At 39.9% G+C, this 18,655-nt stretch overlaps 1 protein-coding gene across 2 annotated transcripts in view; it reads left to right on the top strand.

Moving 5' to 3' along the window:
• Positions 1-18,655, top strand: part of USP11 (ubiquitin specific peptidase 11) — an 80,428-nt gene that overhangs the window by 36,929 nt on the left and 24,844 nt on the right. Inside the window, exon 21 of one of the 2 annotated variants that reach the window (XM_089904968.1) lies at positions 14,390-18,655. This exon is cut by the window's right edge and continues 24,844 nt beyond it. The gene's annotated coding sequence lies outside the window, so the exon portion shown is untranslated. Of the gene's footprint in view, positions 1-5; positions 646-14,389 lie in introns of those variants that run through there. The other variant, XM_089904966.1, reaches the window with a different exon arrangement.

Here is an 18,655-nt window from a genome sequence, read left to right as displayed (position 1 = left end):
CCTAGATCATCTTCCGCCTCCAGACGTGTGCACCCCTCCAGGACCAACTTAGAAATTGTCACCTCATACCTATGATCATCATTAACCCGGAGTGAAGAGAAACACCAAGTTAGTGGCTCCAACCTCCCATCTCTTCTGGGCCACTTGCCAAGTCCCGGCTTCCTGCAGGTCGGTGTGGAAGGGAACAGGCAGAGTGAAAAGGACTACTTGGGTGGTTTGGGTCTCTTACAGTCAGTCTGGGCCCCTTTCCCTTCCCCCGAACTTCATAATTAAAACATTTTCTCCAAATGGGAAGTTCTCTTGTGAAGAATTGCCACATCTAGAGCTCATACTGCCTGTTTTTTGGGTTTTTAAAAAAATTTTTTGCCGCGCAGCACGGCTTGCAGGATCTTAGTTCCCTGACCAGGGGAACTGGTCCCTGCAGTGGAAGCAGGGAGTCCTAACCACTGGACAGTCAGGAAGTTCCCGATACTGCCTGTTTTAAATGTATGCACCACTGGAAACTGAGCCCTGCTGGCCCACTTATCTTTTTTTAAATTAATTTTTATTGGAGTAGAGTTGATTTACAGTGTTGTGTTAGTTTGTGCTGTACAGCAAAGTGAATCAGTTATACATATACATATATCCACTCTTTTTTTTTTTTTTTTTTTTTTGGCTGCGTCAGGTCTTATTTTCGGCCCATGGGATCTTTCACTGAGGTGTGTGGGCTCTTCGTTGCAGCACGCGGGCTTCTCTCTAGTTGTGGCACGTGGGCTCCAGAGCAGGCGGTCTCAGTAGTTGTGGCACGCAGGCTCTCTATTGTGGTGCACAGGCTCAATAGTTGTGGCACACGGGCTTAGTTGACCCACGGCATGTGGGATCTTAGTTCCCTGACCAGGGATCGAACTCACATCCCCTGCACTGGGAGGTGGATTCTTAACCACTGGACCACCAGGGAAGTCCCTATCCACGCTTTATTAGATTCTATTCCCATATAGGTCATTACAGAGTATTAAGTAGAGTTCCCTGCACTATACAGTAGGTTCTTATTCGTTATCTATTTTATATATAGTAGTGTGTGTATGGCAATCTCAATCTCCCAATTTATCTCTACCCCTGCCTTCCCCTTTGGTAACCATAAGTTTCTTTTCTACATCTGTGACTGTATTTCTGTTTTGTAAATAGGTTCATTTGTATCATTTTTGAAGATTCCACATATAAGCGATATCGTATGATATTTGTCTTTGTCTGACTTACTTCACTCAGTATGACAGTCTCTAAGTCTATCCATGTTGCTGCAAATGACATTATTTCGTTCTTTTTTATGGCTGAGTAATATTCTATTGTATATATGTACCACATTTTTAAAAATTAAATGAGTCTTTTTATTTGGACTCATTTATTTTATTTTATTTATATTTTCACTCTTTTAAAACATCTTTATTGGAGTATAACTGCTTTACAATGTTGTGTTAATTTCTGCTGTATAACAAAGTGAATCAGTTATACATATACATATATCGTCATATCTCCTCCCTCTTGCACTTCCCTCCCACCCTCCTTATCCCACCCCTCTCGGTGGTCACAAAACACCGAGCTGATCTCCCTGTGCGATGTGGCTGCTTCCCACTAGCTATCTGTTTTACATTTGGTAGTGTATATAACTCAATGCTACTCTCTCACTTCGTCCCAGCTTATCCTTCCCCCTCCCCAGATCCTCAAGTCCATTCTCTACCTCTACATCTTTATTCCTGTCCTGCCCCTAGGTTCATGAGAACAATTTTTTTTTTTTAGATTCCATATACATGTGTTAGCATACGCTATTTGTTCTTCTTTTTCTGACTTACTTCACTCTGTATGACAACCTCTAGGTCCATCCACCTCACTACAAATAACTCAATTTCTTTTTATGGCTGAGTAATATTCCATTGTATATATGTGCCACACCTTCTTTATCCTTTCATCTGTCGATGGACACTTAGTTTGCTTCCATGTCCTGGCTATTGTAAAGAGCGCTGCAATGAATATTGTGGTACATGACTCTTTTTGAATTATGGTTTTCTAAGTCTATATGCCCTGTAGTGGTATTGCTGTGTTGTACGGTAGTCCTATTTTTAGTTTTTTAAGGAACCTCCATACTGTTCTCCCTAGTGGCTGTATCAATTTGCATTCCCACCAACAGTGCAAGAGAGTTCCCCTTTCTCCACACCCTCTCCAGCATTTATTGTTTGTAGATTTTTGATGATGGCCATTCTGACTGGTGTGAGGTGATACCTCATTGTAGTTTTGATTTGCATATCTCTAATGATTAGTGATGTTGAGCATCCTTTCATGTGTTTGTTGGCAATCTTTATATCTCCTTTGGAGAAATGTCTATTTAAGTCTTCCACCCATTTTTGGATTGGGTTGTTTGTTTTTTTGGTATTGAGCTGCATGGGCTGCTTATATATTTTGGAGATTAATCCTTTGTCAGTTGCTTCGTTTGCAAATATTTTCTCCCATTCTGAGGGTTGTCTTTGGGTCTTGTTTATGGTTTCCTTTGCTGTGCAAAAGCTTTTAAGTTTCATTAGGTCCCATTTGTATATTTTTGTTTTTATTTCCATTTTTCTAGGAGGTGGGACAGAAAGGACCTTGCTGTGATTTATGTCATAGACTGTTCTGCCTATGTTTTCCTCTAAGAGTTTTACAGTGTCTGGCCTTACATGTAGGTCTTTAATCCATTTTAAGTTTATTTTTGTATACAGTGTTAGGGAGTATTCTAATTTCATTCTTTCACATGTAGCTATCCAGTTTTCCGAGCACCACTTATTGAAGAGGCTGTCTTTTTTCCATGGTATATTCTTGCCTCCTTTATCAAAGATAAGGTGACCATAGGTGTGTGGGTTTATCTCTGGGTTTCTATCCTGTTCCATTGATCTATATTTCTGTTTTTGTGCCAGTACCATATTGCCTTGATTACTGTAGCTTTGTAGTACAGTCTGAAGTGAAGGAGCCTGATTCCTCCAGCTCCGTTTTCTTTTCTCAAGACTGCTTTGGCTATTCGGGGTCTTTTGTGTTTCCATACAAATTGTGAAATTTTTTGTTCTAGTTCTGTGAAAAATGCCAGTGGTAGTTTGATAGGGATTGCATTGAATCTGTAGATTGCTTTGGGTAGTAGAGTCATTTTCACAATGTTGATTCTTCCAATCCAAGAACATGGTATATCTCTCCATCTGTTTGTATCGTCTTTAATTTCTTTCATCAGTGTCTTACAGTTTTCTGCATACAGGTCTTTTGTCTCCTTAGGTAGGTTTATTCCTAGGTATTTTATTCTTTTTGTTGCAGTGGTAATTGGAAGTGTTTCCTTAATTTCTCTTTCACATTTTTCATCATTAGTGTATAGGAATGCAAGTGATTTCTGTGCATTAATTTTGTATCCTGCAACTTTACCAAATTCATTGATTAGCTCTAGTAGTTTTCTGGTAGAGTCTTTAGGATTCTCTATGTATAGTATCGTGTTATCAGCAAACAGTGACAGTTTTACTTCTTCTTTTCCAATTTGGATTCCTTTTATTTCCTTTTCTTCTCTGATTGCTGTGGCTAAAACTTCCAAAAGTATGTTGAATAATAGTGGTGAGAGTGGGTAACCTTGTCTTGTTCCTGATCTTAGAGGAAATGGTTTCAGATTTTCATCATTGAGAATGGTGTTGGCTGTGGGTTTTTCATATAAGGCCTTTATTATGTTGAGGTAGGTTCCCTCTATGCCTGCTTTCTAGAGAGTCTTTATCATAAATGGGTGTTGAATTTTGTCAAAAGCTTTTTCTGCATCTATTGAGATTATCATATTGTTTTTATCCTTCAATTTGTTAATATGGTGTATCACATTGATTGATATGTGTATATTGAAGACTCCTTGCATTCCTGGGATAAACCCCACTTGATCATGGTGTATGATCCTTTTAATGTGCTGTTGGATTCTGTTTGCTAGTATTTTGTTGAGGATTTTTGCATCTATGTTCATCAGTGATATTGGCCGGTAGTTTTCTTTTGTTGTGACATCTTTGTCTGGTTTTGGTATCAGAGGGATGTTGGCCTGGTAGAAGGAGTTTGGGAGTGTTTCTCTCTCTGCTATATTTTGGAAGAGTTTGAGAAGGATAGGTGTTAGCTCTTCTCTAAATGTTTGATAGAATTCACCTGTAAAGCCATCTGGTCCTGGGCTTTTGTTTGTTGGAAGATTTTTAATCACAGTTTCAATTTCATTGCTTGTGATTCGTCTGTTCTTATTTTCTATTTCTTCCTGATTCAGTCTCGGCAGGTTGTACATTTCTAAGAATTTGTCCATTTCTTCCAGGTTGTCCATTTTATTGGCATAGAGTTGCTTGTAGTAATCTCTCATGATCCTTTGAATTTCTGCAGTGTCAGTTGTTACTTCTCCATTTTCATTTCTAATTTTGATTTGAGTCTTCCCCCTTTTTTTCTTGATGAGTTTGGCTAATGGTTTATCAATTTTGTTTATCTTCTCAAAGAACCAGCTTTCAGTTTTATTGATCTTAGCTATTGTTTCCTTCATTTCTTTTTCATTTATTTCTGGTCTGATCTTCATAATTTTTTTCCTTCTGCTAACTTTGGTTTTTTTTTGGTTCTTCATCCTCTAATTGCTTTAGGTGGAAGGTTAGGTTGTTTATTTGAGATATTTCTTGTTTCTTGAGGTAGGATTGTATTGCTATAAACTTCCCTCTTAGAACTGCTTTTTCTGCATCCCATAGGTTTTGGGTCATCGTGTCTCCATTGTCATTTGTTTCTAGGTATTTTTTGATTTCCTCTTTGATTTCTTCAGTGATCACTTCGTTATTAAGTAGTGTATTGTTTAGCCTCCATGTGTTTGTATTTCTTACAGATCTTTTCCTGTAATTGATATCTAGCCTCATAGTGTTGTGGTCGGAAAAGATACTGGATACAATTTCAATTTACTTATATTTAACAAGGCTTGATTTGTGACCCAAGATATGATGTCCCCTGGAGAATGTTCCATGAGCACTTGAGAAAAATGTGTATTCTGTTGTTTTTGGATGGAATGTCCTATAAATATCAATTAAGTCTATATTGTTTAATGTATCATTTAAAGCTTGTGTTTCCTTATTTATTTTCATATTGGATGATCTGTCCATTGATGAAAGTGGGGTGTTAAAGTCCCCTACTATGAATGTGTTACTGTTGAGTTCCCCTTTTATGGCTGTTAGCATTTGCCTTATGTATTGAGGTGCTCCTATGTTGGGTGCATAAATATTTACAATTGTTATATCTTCTTCTTGGATCGATCCCTTGATCATTATGTAGTGTCCTTCTTTGTCTCTTCTAATAGTCTTTATTTTAAAGTCTATTTTGTCTGATATGAGAATTGCTACTTCAGCTTTCTTTTGGTTTCCATCTGCATGGAATATCTTTCAGTCTGTATGTGTCTCTAGGTCTGAAGCGGGTCTCTTGTAGACAGCATATATACAGGTCTTGTTTTTGTATCCATTCAGCCAGTCTATGTCTTCTGGTTGGAGCATTTAATCCATTTACCTTTAAGGTAATTATCGATATGTATGTTCCTATTACCATTTTCTTAACTGTTTTGGGTTTGTTATTGTAGGTCTTTTCCTTCTCTTGTGTTTCCTGGGTAGAGAAGTTCCTTTAGCATCTGTTGTAAAGCTGGTTTGGTGATGCTGAATTCTCTTAGCTTTTGCTTGTCTGTAAAGGTTTTAATTTCTCCGTTGAATCTGAATGAGATCCTTGCTGGGTAGAGTAATCTTGGTTGTAGGTTTTTCCCTTTCATCACTTTAAATATGTCCTGCCGCTCCCTTCTGGCTTGCAGAGTTTCTGCTGAAAGATCAGCTGTTAACCTCATGGGGATTCCCTTGTATGTTATTTGTTACTTTTCCCTTGCTGCTTTTAATCTTTTTTCTTTGTATTTAATTTTTGATAGTTTGATTAATATGTGTCAGCATGTTTCTCCTTGGATTTATCCTGTATGGGACTCTCTGTATTTCCTGGGCTTGACTGACTATTTCCTTTCCCATATTAGGGACGTTTTCAACTGTAATCTCTTCAAATATTTTCTCAGTCCCTTTCTTTTTCTCTTCTTCTGGGACCCCTATAATTCGAATGTTGGTGTGTTTAATGTCCCGAAGGTCTCTAAGACTGTCCTCAATTCTTTTCATTCTTTTTTCTTTATTCTGCTCTGCAGTAGTTTATTTCCATTATTTTACCTTCCAGGTCACTTATCCATTCTTCTGCCTCAGTTATTCTGCTATTGATTCCTTCTAGATTATTTTTAATTTCATTTATTGTATTGTTCATCATTGTTTGTTTGCTCTTTAGTTCTTTTAGGCCTTTGTTAAACATTTCTTGTATTTTCTCCATTCTATTTCCAAGATTTTGGATCATCTTTACTATCATTACTCTGAATTCCTTTTCAGGTAGACTGCCTATTTTCTCTTCATTTGTTTGGTCTGGTGAGTTTTTACCTTGCTCCTTCATCTGCTGTGTATTTGTCTGTCTTCTCATTTTGCTTAACTTACTGTGTTTGGGGTCTCCTTTTCGCAGGCTGCTGGTTTGTATCTCCCATTGTGTTTGGTGTCTGCCCCCAGTAGGTAAGGCTGCTTTAGTGGGTTGTGTAAGCTTCCTGGTGGAGGAGACTGGTGCCTGTGTTCTGATGGATGAGGCTGGATCTTATCTTTCTGGCGGGCAGGGCCACATCCTGTGGTGTGTTTTGGGCTGTCTGTGAACTTATTATGATTTTAAGTAGACTCTCTGCTAATGGGTGGGGTTGTGTTCCTGTCTTGTTAGTTTTTTGGCGTGGAGTGTCCAGCACTGGAGCTTGCTGGTCATTGAGTGGAGCTAGGTCTTAGCGTTGAGATGGAGATCTCTGCTCTCGACAATTGATATTATGTGGGGCAGGGAGGCCTCTGGTGGTCCAATGTCCTGAACTTGGCTCTCCCACCTCAGAGGTTTAGGCCTGACACCAGGCCAGAGCACCAAGACCCTGTCAGCCACATGGCTGCCGAATCAACTAGCCCTGAAAATGCATGGCACTGGAGCGTGGGGTCCATACCCGCCATTGCTGGCAGTCAGAGAGCACGAGAGAGGGTCAGGAGTGGCAATGCAGTGTCCTAAGGCGCTTTTATATTTCTTAAGACTTTACTGTTGTCATTTTCTATATTTTATTGAACTTGTTATATATTCAGTGCTTTTCAATTCATTGCAGTCATTATTTCTTCTATTGGTCAAACTGTTCAGTTTAGAAGGAGCCAGTTGGAACTCTTTCACGTTGGCTTCTGTCTTTTTTCTTTTATTATTGAAATTTTCAAACAGATATAAAGTAGAAGATAGTAAAAACACACACACACACACACAAAAACCGTGCATGGCTCTATTCCTAAGCTTCAACAATTAATACCATTCTGCCAGTTTTGTTTGATCTTTTCTCCTCACCCACATTTTTCACTGGGGCATATTCAAGCAATCCCAGCCATCCTGGCATTACACAGATAAATACCTCATTCTGTATCCCTAACTCATAAGTACATTATATAAGGAACCACTAGGCCATTATATTTACTTAATAAGATTAACAATACTTCTTTATATTGTCTAATACTCAGTCCATATTCAAATTTCCATGATTGTCTTTAAAATGTCTATTTACAGTAGCTTTGTTAAATCTATATCCAAAGGTCATTTATTGCTGCTGGATATTTTTCTCTTGAATCTCCCTTCCTGTAAATCCTCTATACACCCCTCCCCCCCAATTTTAAATACCATTGATTTATTGGAGAAACTAAATCATTTGTCTGATTGACAAATGGATTTAGATGATTGCTTCTTTTTGATATATTTTTCAATATCTTTTATTTTATTGTTTATTTATTTTGTCTGTGTTGGGCTTTCGTTGCTGTGGGTGGACTTTCTCCAGTTGCGGCGAGCGGGGGCTGCTCTTTGTTGTGGTGCGTGGGCTTCTCATTGCGGTGGCTTCTCTAGTTGCAGAGCACGGGCTCTAGGTTTGCGGGCTTCAGTAGTTGTGGCTCACGGGCTCTAGAGTGCAGGCTCAGTAGTTGTGGCGCACGGGCTTAGTTGCTCCGCTGCATGTGAGATCTTCCTGGACCAGGGCTCGAACCCGTGTCCCCTGCGTTGGCAGGTGGACTCTCAACCACTGCGCCACCAGGCAAGTCCTGATGATTGCTTCTTTAAGGGGGTTTTTATTGTGTTTTCCCCTCCCCATGTTTCCTGTTCACTGGCATTTAGAGCTAGAGGCTTGAGTAGATTCAATTTAATTATTTTTTAAGGGAAAGAATCATTTCATGCAGTGTTATGCACTTTCTTTTGCATTTCATCATGTGTGATTTTATCTTTTTAACTGATGCTGGGATTGATTTGTGTTTGCAGGTGATCTCAGCCTGATCCCTCCATTGTGGCATTTCCTACTAGCCTTTCTCCTGTTGATTTTAGCAGCCACTGAAGATAATTGTCTAAATTCATTATTTCAGTAGTGGTTGGAAAGTAGTGGTCTAATTCTAGCAATCATTCTGCATTCGTTAGCTGGGATTATTTTATAAAGGAGACCTTTTCCTTACCAGCTACTATTTTCACCCTGAAATATGTTTCATGAAAAAAAGTCAGGATTTACAAACAGAAGTAGACTCACAGACATAGAAAACAAACTTATGGTTACCAAAGGGGATAGCAGGGTTGGGGGGAGGGAGAGATAAATTAGGAGTTTGGGATTAATGTATGCATACTACTATATATAAAATAGGTAAACAACAAGGACCTACTGTGTAGCACAGCGAACCATACTCAATATCTTATAATAACCTATAATGGAAAAGAATCTGAAAAATTATGTATATAATATATATATATATACACATACACATGTGTGTGTAAATGAATCGCTTTGCCATACACTTGAAACTAACACAATATTGTAAATTAACTATAATTCAGTTTAAAAAAGAGTTAATGTTAAAAAACAAAAGGATACTTTTTTATCATTTATTAATTTTCAGAGAACTGGTTTCCTAGAGACCTTCATTGTTTAATATCATTAGGAATTCATGGACTTTTAGGTATTTAATGTGTATCCATTGTGATTAAAAAATGTTTTTTACTGTAGATGGTTTACAATATTGTGTTAGTTTCATGTACAGCAAAGTGACTCAGTTACAGTTTTTTCAGATTATTTTCCATTATAGGTTATTACAAGATATTGAATATAGTTCCCTGTGCTATACAGTAAATCCTCGTTACTTATCTATTTTATATATAGTAGTGTGTATCTATTAGTCCCATACTCCTAATTTATCCCTCTTCCCGCCCCCCTTTCCCCTGTGGTAATTATAAGTTTGTTTTCTATGTCTGTGAGTCTGTTTCTGTTTTTTTTTAATTTATTTATTTTTGGCTGCATTGGATCTTTGTTGCTGAGTGCGGGCTTTCTCTACTTGAGGCGAGCGGGGGCTACTCTTTGTTGCGATGTACGGGCTTCTCATTGCGGTGGCTTCTCTTGTTGTGGAGCACGGGCTCTAGGCGAGCAGGCTTCAGTAGTTGTGGCTCGCGGGCTCTAGAGCACAGGCGCAGTAGTCAGAAACAGGGAAGCCATGTTTCTGTTTTGTAAATAGATTCGTTTGTATTATTTTTTAGATTCCACCTACAAGTGATATCATATGATATTTGTCTTTCTCTGTCTGACTTACTTCACTTAGTATGATATTCTCTAGGTCCATCCATGTTGCTGTTGCAGTATTTCATTTTCTGAGCCTGAGTAGTATTCCATTGTATATAAATACTACATCTCTTAAGCCAATAGTCTGTTGATGGGCCCTTGGGTTGCTTCCATGTCTTGGCTATTGTAAATAGTGCTGATATAAGCATTGGGGTACATATATTTTTTTGAATTAGAGTTTTCATCTTTTCCAGATATATGGCCAGGAGTGGGATTGCTGGATCATAGGGTAGTTCTATTTTTAGTTTTTTAAGGAACCTCTGTACTGTTTTCCATAGTGGCACCAATTTACATTCCTACCAACTGTATAGGAGGGTTCCCTTTTATCCACACCCTCTCCAGTACTGATTATTTGTAGCATTGTGATTTTTTTGATGCTCAAATCGTGCCATTTTATTTATTTATTTAAAAAAATTTTTTAATATAATATAATTTATTTATTTATTTGGCTGTTTTGGGTCTTCGTCTGCACTTGGGCTTTCTCTAGTTGTGGCTAGTCGGGGGCTACTCTTTGTTGCGGTGCATGGGCTTCTTATTGCACTGGCTTCTCTTCTTGTGGAGCACAGGCATACGGGTATCAGTAGTTGTGGCATGTGGGCTCAGCAGTTGTGGCTCACGGGCTCTAGAGAGCAGGCTCAGTAGTCATGGCGCATGGGCTCAGTTGCTCCGCAGCATGTGGGATTTTCCCGGACCAGGGCTTGAACCCATGTTCCCTGCATCGGCAGGTGGATTCTTAACCACCGTGCCACCAGGGAAGTCCTTTTTATTTTTTTTTAATTACTTTTTTTTGGAGTATAGTTGCTTTACAATGTTGTGTTAGGTTCTACTGTACAGCAAAGTGAATCAGCTATATGTATACATATATCCCCTCTCTTTTGGATTTCCTTCCCATTTAGGTCACCACAGAGCATTGAGTAGGGTTCCCTGAGCTATACAGTAGGTTCTCATTAGTTACCTATTTTATACATAGTATCAGTAGTGTATATATTGTCAATCCCAATCTCTCAGTTCATCCCACCCTCTTGGTGTCCATACATTTGTTCTCTACATCTGTGTCTCTATTTCTGCTTTGCAAATAAGATCATCTATACCATTTTTCTCAATTCCACATATATGTGTTAATATAGGATATTTGTTTTTCTCCTTCAGACTTACTTCACTCTGTATGACAATCTCTAGGTCCATCCACATCTCTACAAATGACCCAATTTGCTCCTTTTATGGCTGAGTAATATTCCGTTGTATATATGTACGACATCTTCTTTATCCATTCCTCTGTTGATGGACACTTAGGTTGCTTCCATGTCCTGGCTATTGTAAATAGTGCTGCAATTAACATTGGGGTGCATGTATTTTTTAAATTATGGATTTTCTCTGGGTATATGCCCAGTAGTGGGATTGCTGGGTCATATGTTAGTTCTATTTTTTAGTTTTTTAAGGAACCTCCAGACTGTTCTCTGTAGTGTCCGTATCAATTTACATTCCCACCAACAGGGCAAAAGGGTTTCCTTTTCTCCACACCCTCTCCAGCATTATTGTTTGTAGATTTTTTTAATGATAGCCATTTTGACTTGTGTGAGATGATACTTCATTGTAGTTTTGATTTGCATATCTCTAATACTTAGTGATGTTGAGCACCTTTTCATGTGTTTTTTGACTATCTGTAAGTTTCTTTGGAGAAATGTCTGTTTAGGTCTTCTGCCCATTTTTTGATTGGGTTGTTTGTTGGTTTTTTTGGTATTTAGCTGCATGAGCTGTTTTGAATATTTTGGAGATTAATCCTTTGTACGTTGCTTTGTTTGCGAATATTTTCTCCCATTCTGAGGGCTGTCCTTTTGTCCTATTTATGGTTTCCTTTGCTGGGCAAAAGCTTTTAAGTTTGATTAGGTCCCATTTGTTTATTTTTGTTTTTATTTTCATTACTCTAGGCAGTGGGTCAAAAAAGACCTTGCTGCATTTTACATCAAGCTGTGTTCTGCCTATGTTTTCCTCTAAGAGTTTTACAGTGTCTGGCCTTACATTCAGGTCTTTAATCCATTTTGAGTTTATTTTTGTGTAAGGTGTTAGGGAGTTTTCTAATTTCATTGTTTTACATGTAGCTGTCCAGTTTTCCCAGCACCACTTATTGAAGAGGCTGTCTTTTCTCCATTGTGTATTCCTACCTCCTTTGTCATAGATTAGGTGACCATAGGTGTGTGGGTTTATATCTGGGTTTTCTATCCTGTTCCATTCGTCTATATTTCTGTTTTTGTGCCAATACCATACTGTCTTGATTACTGTAGCTTTGTAGTATAGTCTGAAGTCAGCAAGCCTGACTCCTCCAGCTCTATTTTTCTTTCTCAAAATTGCTTTGGCTATTCAGGGTTTTTTTGTGTTTCCATACAAATTGTAAAATTTTCTGTTCTAGTTCTTTGAAAAAAATCCATTTGTAGTTTGATAGAGATTGCATTGAATCTGTAGATTACTATGGGTATGATAGTCATTTTCTCAATATATATTTTTTAACATCTTTATTGGAGTATAATTGCTTTACAATGGTCTGTTAGTTTCTGCTTTATAACAAAGTGAATCAGCTATACATATACCTATATCCCCGTATCTCCTCCCTCTTGCGTCTCCCTCCCACCCTCCATATCCCACCCCTCTAGGCGGTCACAAAGCACCGAGCTGATCTCCCTGTGCTATGTGGCTGCTTCCCACTAGCTATCTATTTTACATTTGGTAGTGTATATATGTCCATGCCACTCTCTCACTTCGTCCCAGCTTATCCTTCCCCCTCCCCGTGTCCTCAAGTCCGTTCTCTACATCTGCATGTTTATTCCTGTCCTGCCCTTAGGTTCATCAGAACCATTTTCTCTTTTAGATTCCATGTATATGTGTTAGCATACAGTATTTGTTTCTCTCTTTCTGACATCACTCTGTATGTATATGTACCACATTTTCTTTATCCATTCCTTCATCGGCGGGCATTTAACTTGCTTCCATGTCCTGGCTACTGTAAATACCACTTATCTTTTTTTTTTTTTTAAACCCCACATTTGTTTATTTATTTATTTTTGGCTGTGTTGGGTCTTCGTTTCTGTGCAAGGGCTTTCTCTAGTTGTGGCAAGTGGGGGCCACTCTTCATCGCAGTGCGTGGGTCTCTCACTATCACAGCCTCTCTTATTGCAGAGCACAGGCTCCAGATGTGCAGGCTCAATAGTTGTGGCTCACAGGCCTAGTTGCTCCATGGCATGTGGGATCTTCCCAGACCAGGGCTCGAACCCGTGTCCCCTGCATTAGCAGGCAGATTCTCAACCACTATGCCACCAGGGAAGCCCCTACCACTTATCTTTTATTTTTAGTTTTTTCTTTCATAAGTCCATGTTATTTTTTAATGGCATTCATCCCTGAAATGTTCAGTGTATGGCCCCCTACCCAGTGATGTTTGCTAAAAGGTGGCAACATTTGGTGGTGACCGGGTGTATTTGGGGAATCCAAAATGTAGCACCACCCATCTAGGAGTCCTTGGATAGCATGTCCCCTCCTGCTGTACAGACAGGGGTAGCAGTGCCATGCCCTAAAAACGTGCCTACTGCAGTTGGTGCCCAGCCAACCTCATGCGACAGGAGGGAAGGGGCCTGGAGGGTCTATTGTCAAGATGGGCCAGGTCCAGTGCCCTGAAGCTCTCCTTGCCACCCAACTGTGTAACTGGCAGTCTCAGCACATTGGCCAGACTTCTTTGGCTTTGTGTTCTGAAATCACCAGGTCTTGCTCTGGGGCCCAGTCCTGAACTATAGCAGAGTTACTGTACCCTGTGCAGGACTGTGTCCAGGCACCCATGGTCCTTACCTGGGCAGTGTGGGGCTAACCAGCTTGTTGATCCATTGCTGCAAATCCCGAAAGGGTCCCATTCCATAGGCATCCACCACATGGGTCACAAACAGAGCTGTGGGTCTTGTGTGATCTGCTGCCATAATGTTTGTTCCCATGGAGGCTGGTCATCCAGTGGCCTTGATACCAGGCTACTGTCCATGAGTCCAGGGCAAGCTCCACAGCCTGCAACTCTGTCCATTGAGTACAGTTCCCCTCTCCATGCACAGGTTTTCTTTTAACTTTTAATTTTGAAATAATAATTCACATGACCTTGCACAAAAAGAAGTACAAAGGGGTTCCTGCACAAAAAAAAATGTACAAAGGGGTTGCATGTATCTTTTACCCAGCTTTCCCATAACTATAGTACAATATCAAAATGAGGAAATTGACATTGGTACAATCCACTGACATTCATATTTCATAAGCTTTACATGCCGTGTGTGTGTGTGTGTGTGTGTGTGTGTGTGTGTGTATGTGTAGTGCTGTGCAGTTCTATCACATGTGTAGATTCATGTAACCACTACACAGACACAGAACAGTTCCATCAGCACAAAGAGCCCTGTGCTGTGCCTTTATAGTCCCCCACCCACCTCCCTGTCCCCTTGGCAACCACTAATCTCTTCTCCATTTCTATAATTGTGTTATTGCAAGAATGTTACATAAATAGAACCAAACAATATTAAACCTTTTGAGATTGGCTTTTTTCACTCATTACAATTCCTTTGAGATCCAACTAAGTTGTTCCGTGTGTCAATAGTTTATTCCTTTTATTTATTTATCTATTTTATAATATTTATTTATTTATTTATTTAGGTTGCACCAGGTCTTAGTTGCAGCATGCGGGATCTTTAGTTGCAGCATGCAGGATCTTTAGTTGTGTCATTTGGACTTCTTAGCTGTGGCATGCAGACTTCTCAGTTGTGGAATGAGGACTTCTCAGTTGCGGCATGAAGACTTCTCAGTTGCGGCATGTGAACACTTAGTTGCAGTATGCATGCGGGATCTATTTCCCAGACCAGGGATGGAACTGGGCCCCCAGCATTGGGAGCATGTAGTCTTACCCACTGGACCACCAAGGAAGTCCCAGTTTATTCCTTTTAATTGCTAAGTATATTCCATCATATGGATGTTACCACCGTTTGTTTAACCATTCATTCACTGAAGGATATCTCGGATAATTCCAGTTTTATGAATAAAGCTGTTAAGACCATTTCATATACAGGTTTTGGAGTGAACATAAGTTTTCATTTCTCTGGGATAAATGCCCAGGAGTGCAATGCTGGGTCATATAGTAGTTGCAGGTTTAGTTTTATTTTTTTAATTTTTTAAAATAAATTTATTTATTTATCTTTGGCTGCATTGGGTCCTTGCTGCTGTGCTCGGGCTTTCTCTAGTTGCAGCAAGCGGGGGCTACTGTTCATTGTGGTGCATGGGCTTCTCATTGTGGTGGCTTCTCTTGTTGTGGAGCATGGGTTTTAGGCGTGTGGGCTTCAGTAGTTGTGACACGCAGACTCAGTAGTTGTGGCTCTCGGGCTCTAGAGCGCAGGCTCAGTAGTTGTGGCGCATGGGCTTAGTTGCTCCATGGCATGTGGGATCTTCCTGGCCCAGGGATCGAACCCATGTCCCCTGCATTGGCAGGTGGATTCTAAACCACTGCGCCACCAGGGAAGCCCACATGTTTAGTTTTATAAGAAACTGCCAAACTCAAATTATTTTCCAAAGTAGCTGTACCATTTGAAATTCTCTCCAGCAATGTGTAGGTGATCTCTGCATCCTCTCCAGTGTTTAGTGTTGTAACTATTTTTTATTTTAGCCATTTTGATAGTTGTGTAGGTATATGTCACTGTGGTTTTCATTTTCATTTCCCTGATGGTTAATGATGTCCAACATCAGTATTTGCCATCTGTATATCCTCTTTGGTAAAATGTCTCTTCATGCCTTCTGCCCATTTTCTAATTGGATTTTTTTGGTTTTCACTGTTGAGTTTTGAGTGTTCTTTACATATTTTAGATACAAGTCCTTTGTCAGATACACATCTTGCAATTATTTTCTCCCAGTATGTAGCTTGTGTTTTCATTCTCTTAACAGAGTCCCTCCCAAGGTGAAAATTTTTAATTTTAATGAAACCCAGTTAGTTACATTTCCCTTTTATGGATTGTTTTTGGTGTCATGTATAAGAACTCTTTGTCTAGGCTGATGTCCTGAAGATTTTCTCCTATGTTTTCTTTTAAAAGTTTTAAAGTTTTATGTTTTACATTTAAGTCCGTGATCCATTTCAAGTTAATTTTGTGTAAGGTGTGAGGTTCCAGGTTTTTTCCCATTGATATCCACTTGCTCCAGCACCATTTGTTGACCAGGCTGTCCTTCTGTTGAATTGCTTTCACTTCCTTGACAAAAGTCAATTGGGCGTATTTGTGTGGGTCTATGTCTGGACTCTCCATTCTGTTCCATTGATCTATTTGCCTCTGCCAGTACCACACTCTTGATCCCTGTAGCTCTATAGTAAGCCTTAATATCAGGTGGAGTGGTTCCTCCTGCTTTTTTTTCTTTTTCCAAAATTGTTTTAGCTATTTTAGCCTTTGCTTTTCCATATGAATTTTAGAAAAAGCTTGTCTATATCGATGACATTTTCATAGTAATTGCATTAACCTATAGATCTGTTTGGGGGGAACTGACATTTCTTACCACGTTGAGTCTTCCAATCCATAACACAATGTATCTTTCCAGTTATTTAGAGCTCCTCTGATTTCCGTCATCAGTATTTTGTAATTTTTAGCATACAGACCTTGTACATGTTTTGTTAACTATATACCTAAGTATTTAATTTTTTTTGGAGCAATTGTATATGGTATTGTGTTTTTACCTTTGATTACAATTAGTATATAGAAATGCCATTTGTGTGTTTTCCAATAAAACTTTATTTACAAAAAGATGGGACTTCTCTGGCGGTCCAGTGGTTAAGACTCTGTGCTTCCATTGCAGGGGGCATGGGTTCGATCCCTGGATGGGGAACTAAGATCCCATATGCCATGCAGCATGGCAAAAAAACCCAAACAATTTTATTTACAAAAAGAGACAGTGGCCCGTATTTGGTCACAGGCCACAGTTTGCCAGCCCCTACTCTAAGATATATTCAGAGTTTCTTTTCAAAGGCAGATTTCCATTATTAGTAAATTAACAAAAAAAGACAATTGTCTTTTACATTTAAAAAACTTTCTAATGTATAAATCTTATTAGTAATATTACTATGTGCCTGTGGCCTACAGGCACATAGGCTAATGCATATCTCCATGGTTAAGCCATATAAATTTTGAATCCCTTTTATACTGAAAATAATCTCTTTGATTTATTTTTCCCTGGATGAAATATTTAGACAGATCACGCATGGCCAGAAATGTAAGTAGCTTCTCTGTCTTTGTTACTGTGATATTGTGATTTATAATAAGAAATATACATTTGGTCTTTACCCCCAGTTTCTGGCACAGAGCTCCCAAAACCCTTGTAATTTTTTTTTGTTTTTGAAGTTTTTTTTAAAATTAATTAATTCATTTTTGGCTGCGTTGGGTCTTTGTTGCTGTGTGCGGGCTTTTCTCTAGTTGAGGTGAGCGGGGGCTACTGTTCATTGCAGTGCACGGGCTTCTCATTGCGGTGGCTTCTCTTGTTGCGGAGCACGGGCTGTAGGCACACGGGCTTCAGTAGTTGTGGCACACGGGCTCAGTAGTTGTGGCTCGCGGGCTCTAGAGTGCAGGCTCAGTAGTTGCAGTGCACGGGCTTAGTTGCTCCACGGCATGTGGGATCTTCCTGGACCAGGGCTTGAACCCGTGTCCCCTGCATTGGCAGGTGGATTCTTAACCACTGCGCCACCAGGGAAGTCCCCTTGTAATTTCTTAAGTGATAAGAGCACAGGAGAATCTTTTCTTCTAATATTTGGTCTTTCACCCTGGTTCCTGACACGGAGCTCCTAAATCCTTTGGAATTTCTAATGAGGTGGCTCTGGGTGGGCTCCTGGATGGTCACCAGAAAGACCAAACCATGATTAGGAGCTTGGCATTTTCAGCCCCAACCTCCATCCTCCAGAGAGGGGAGAGGGCTGGTAATGGAGTTAATGATCAATCATGCCTACGTGAGGAAGCCTCCATAAAATCCCAATAGCATGGAGTTCTGGGAGCTTTCAGGTGGGTGAACCATCCACATACCAGGAGGGTGATGCAGCCCAACTCCATTGGGATGAAACTCCTGTGCTCAGGACCCTCCCAGACCTCGCCCTGTGTGTCTCTTCATCTGGCTGTTCCTCTGTATCCTTTATCATATCGTTTGATAAACTGATAAACGTGAGTGTTTCCCTCAGTTCTGTGAGCCTCTTTAGTGAATCCAAGGGGGAAGAGGTCATGGAAATCTCTCATGTGTAGCTGAGTCAGACAGAAGTGGTGGGTAACCTGGGGACCTACTACTTTCGATTGGCATCTGAAGTTGTGGGGGCAGTCTTATGGGACTCAGCCCTTAACCCGTGGGATCTGATGTGATCTCCAGGTAGATGTGTGTGTCAGAATTAAGTCGTAAGACACCCAGATGGTGTCACAGAGAATTGCTTGGTGGGGGAAAAACCTCCACATATTTGGTGACCAGAATTATCAGAAGTGGGAATTCCCTGGCGGTCCAGTGGTTAGGACTCTGCGCTTTCACTGCCAAGGGCCCGGGTTCAATCTCTGGTCGGGGAGCTACGATCCTGCAAGCCACACAGGCAAAAAAAAAAGTTATCAGAAGTGGTGTTCTGCATGAAAGTAAAGGAGAAAGGTAGGAGGATTTTAGATTTTCCTTAACACAGGTACACATAGCAAGTTTATCATTCCCGACATTCACCTTCTTGCTCTCTTATTAGGCCGCCTCTCGCCTGACCCTTTGGGAGAAAAGGGTTTCCTGGGTCTTTTCTTGTCTGCACTACTTAGTGTTTTGGGGTTGCTGGTTTCTCCATCACCTTGTCTTGGATCTATTACGCAAAAGAAAAGCCAGGGAACTCACCACTATGTCATTCCTTGAGTCTTGAGACACTAGCCAGTCTGCTGTCTTTTATCCACCTTT

Source organism: Delphinapterus leucas, chromosome X, assembly GCF_059928025.1.
Source record: "Delphinapterus leucas isolate spDelLeu-1000000601 "Yukka" chromosome X, BTC_Dleu_Yukka2, whole genome shotgun sequence".
Classification (NCBI taxonomy): Eukaryota; Metazoa; Chordata; class Mammalia; order Artiodactyla; family Monodontidae; genus Delphinapterus; species Delphinapterus leucas.
Note: the sequence above shows the minus strand (reverse complement) of the source record. Positions and strands in the feature narration are given on the sequence as shown.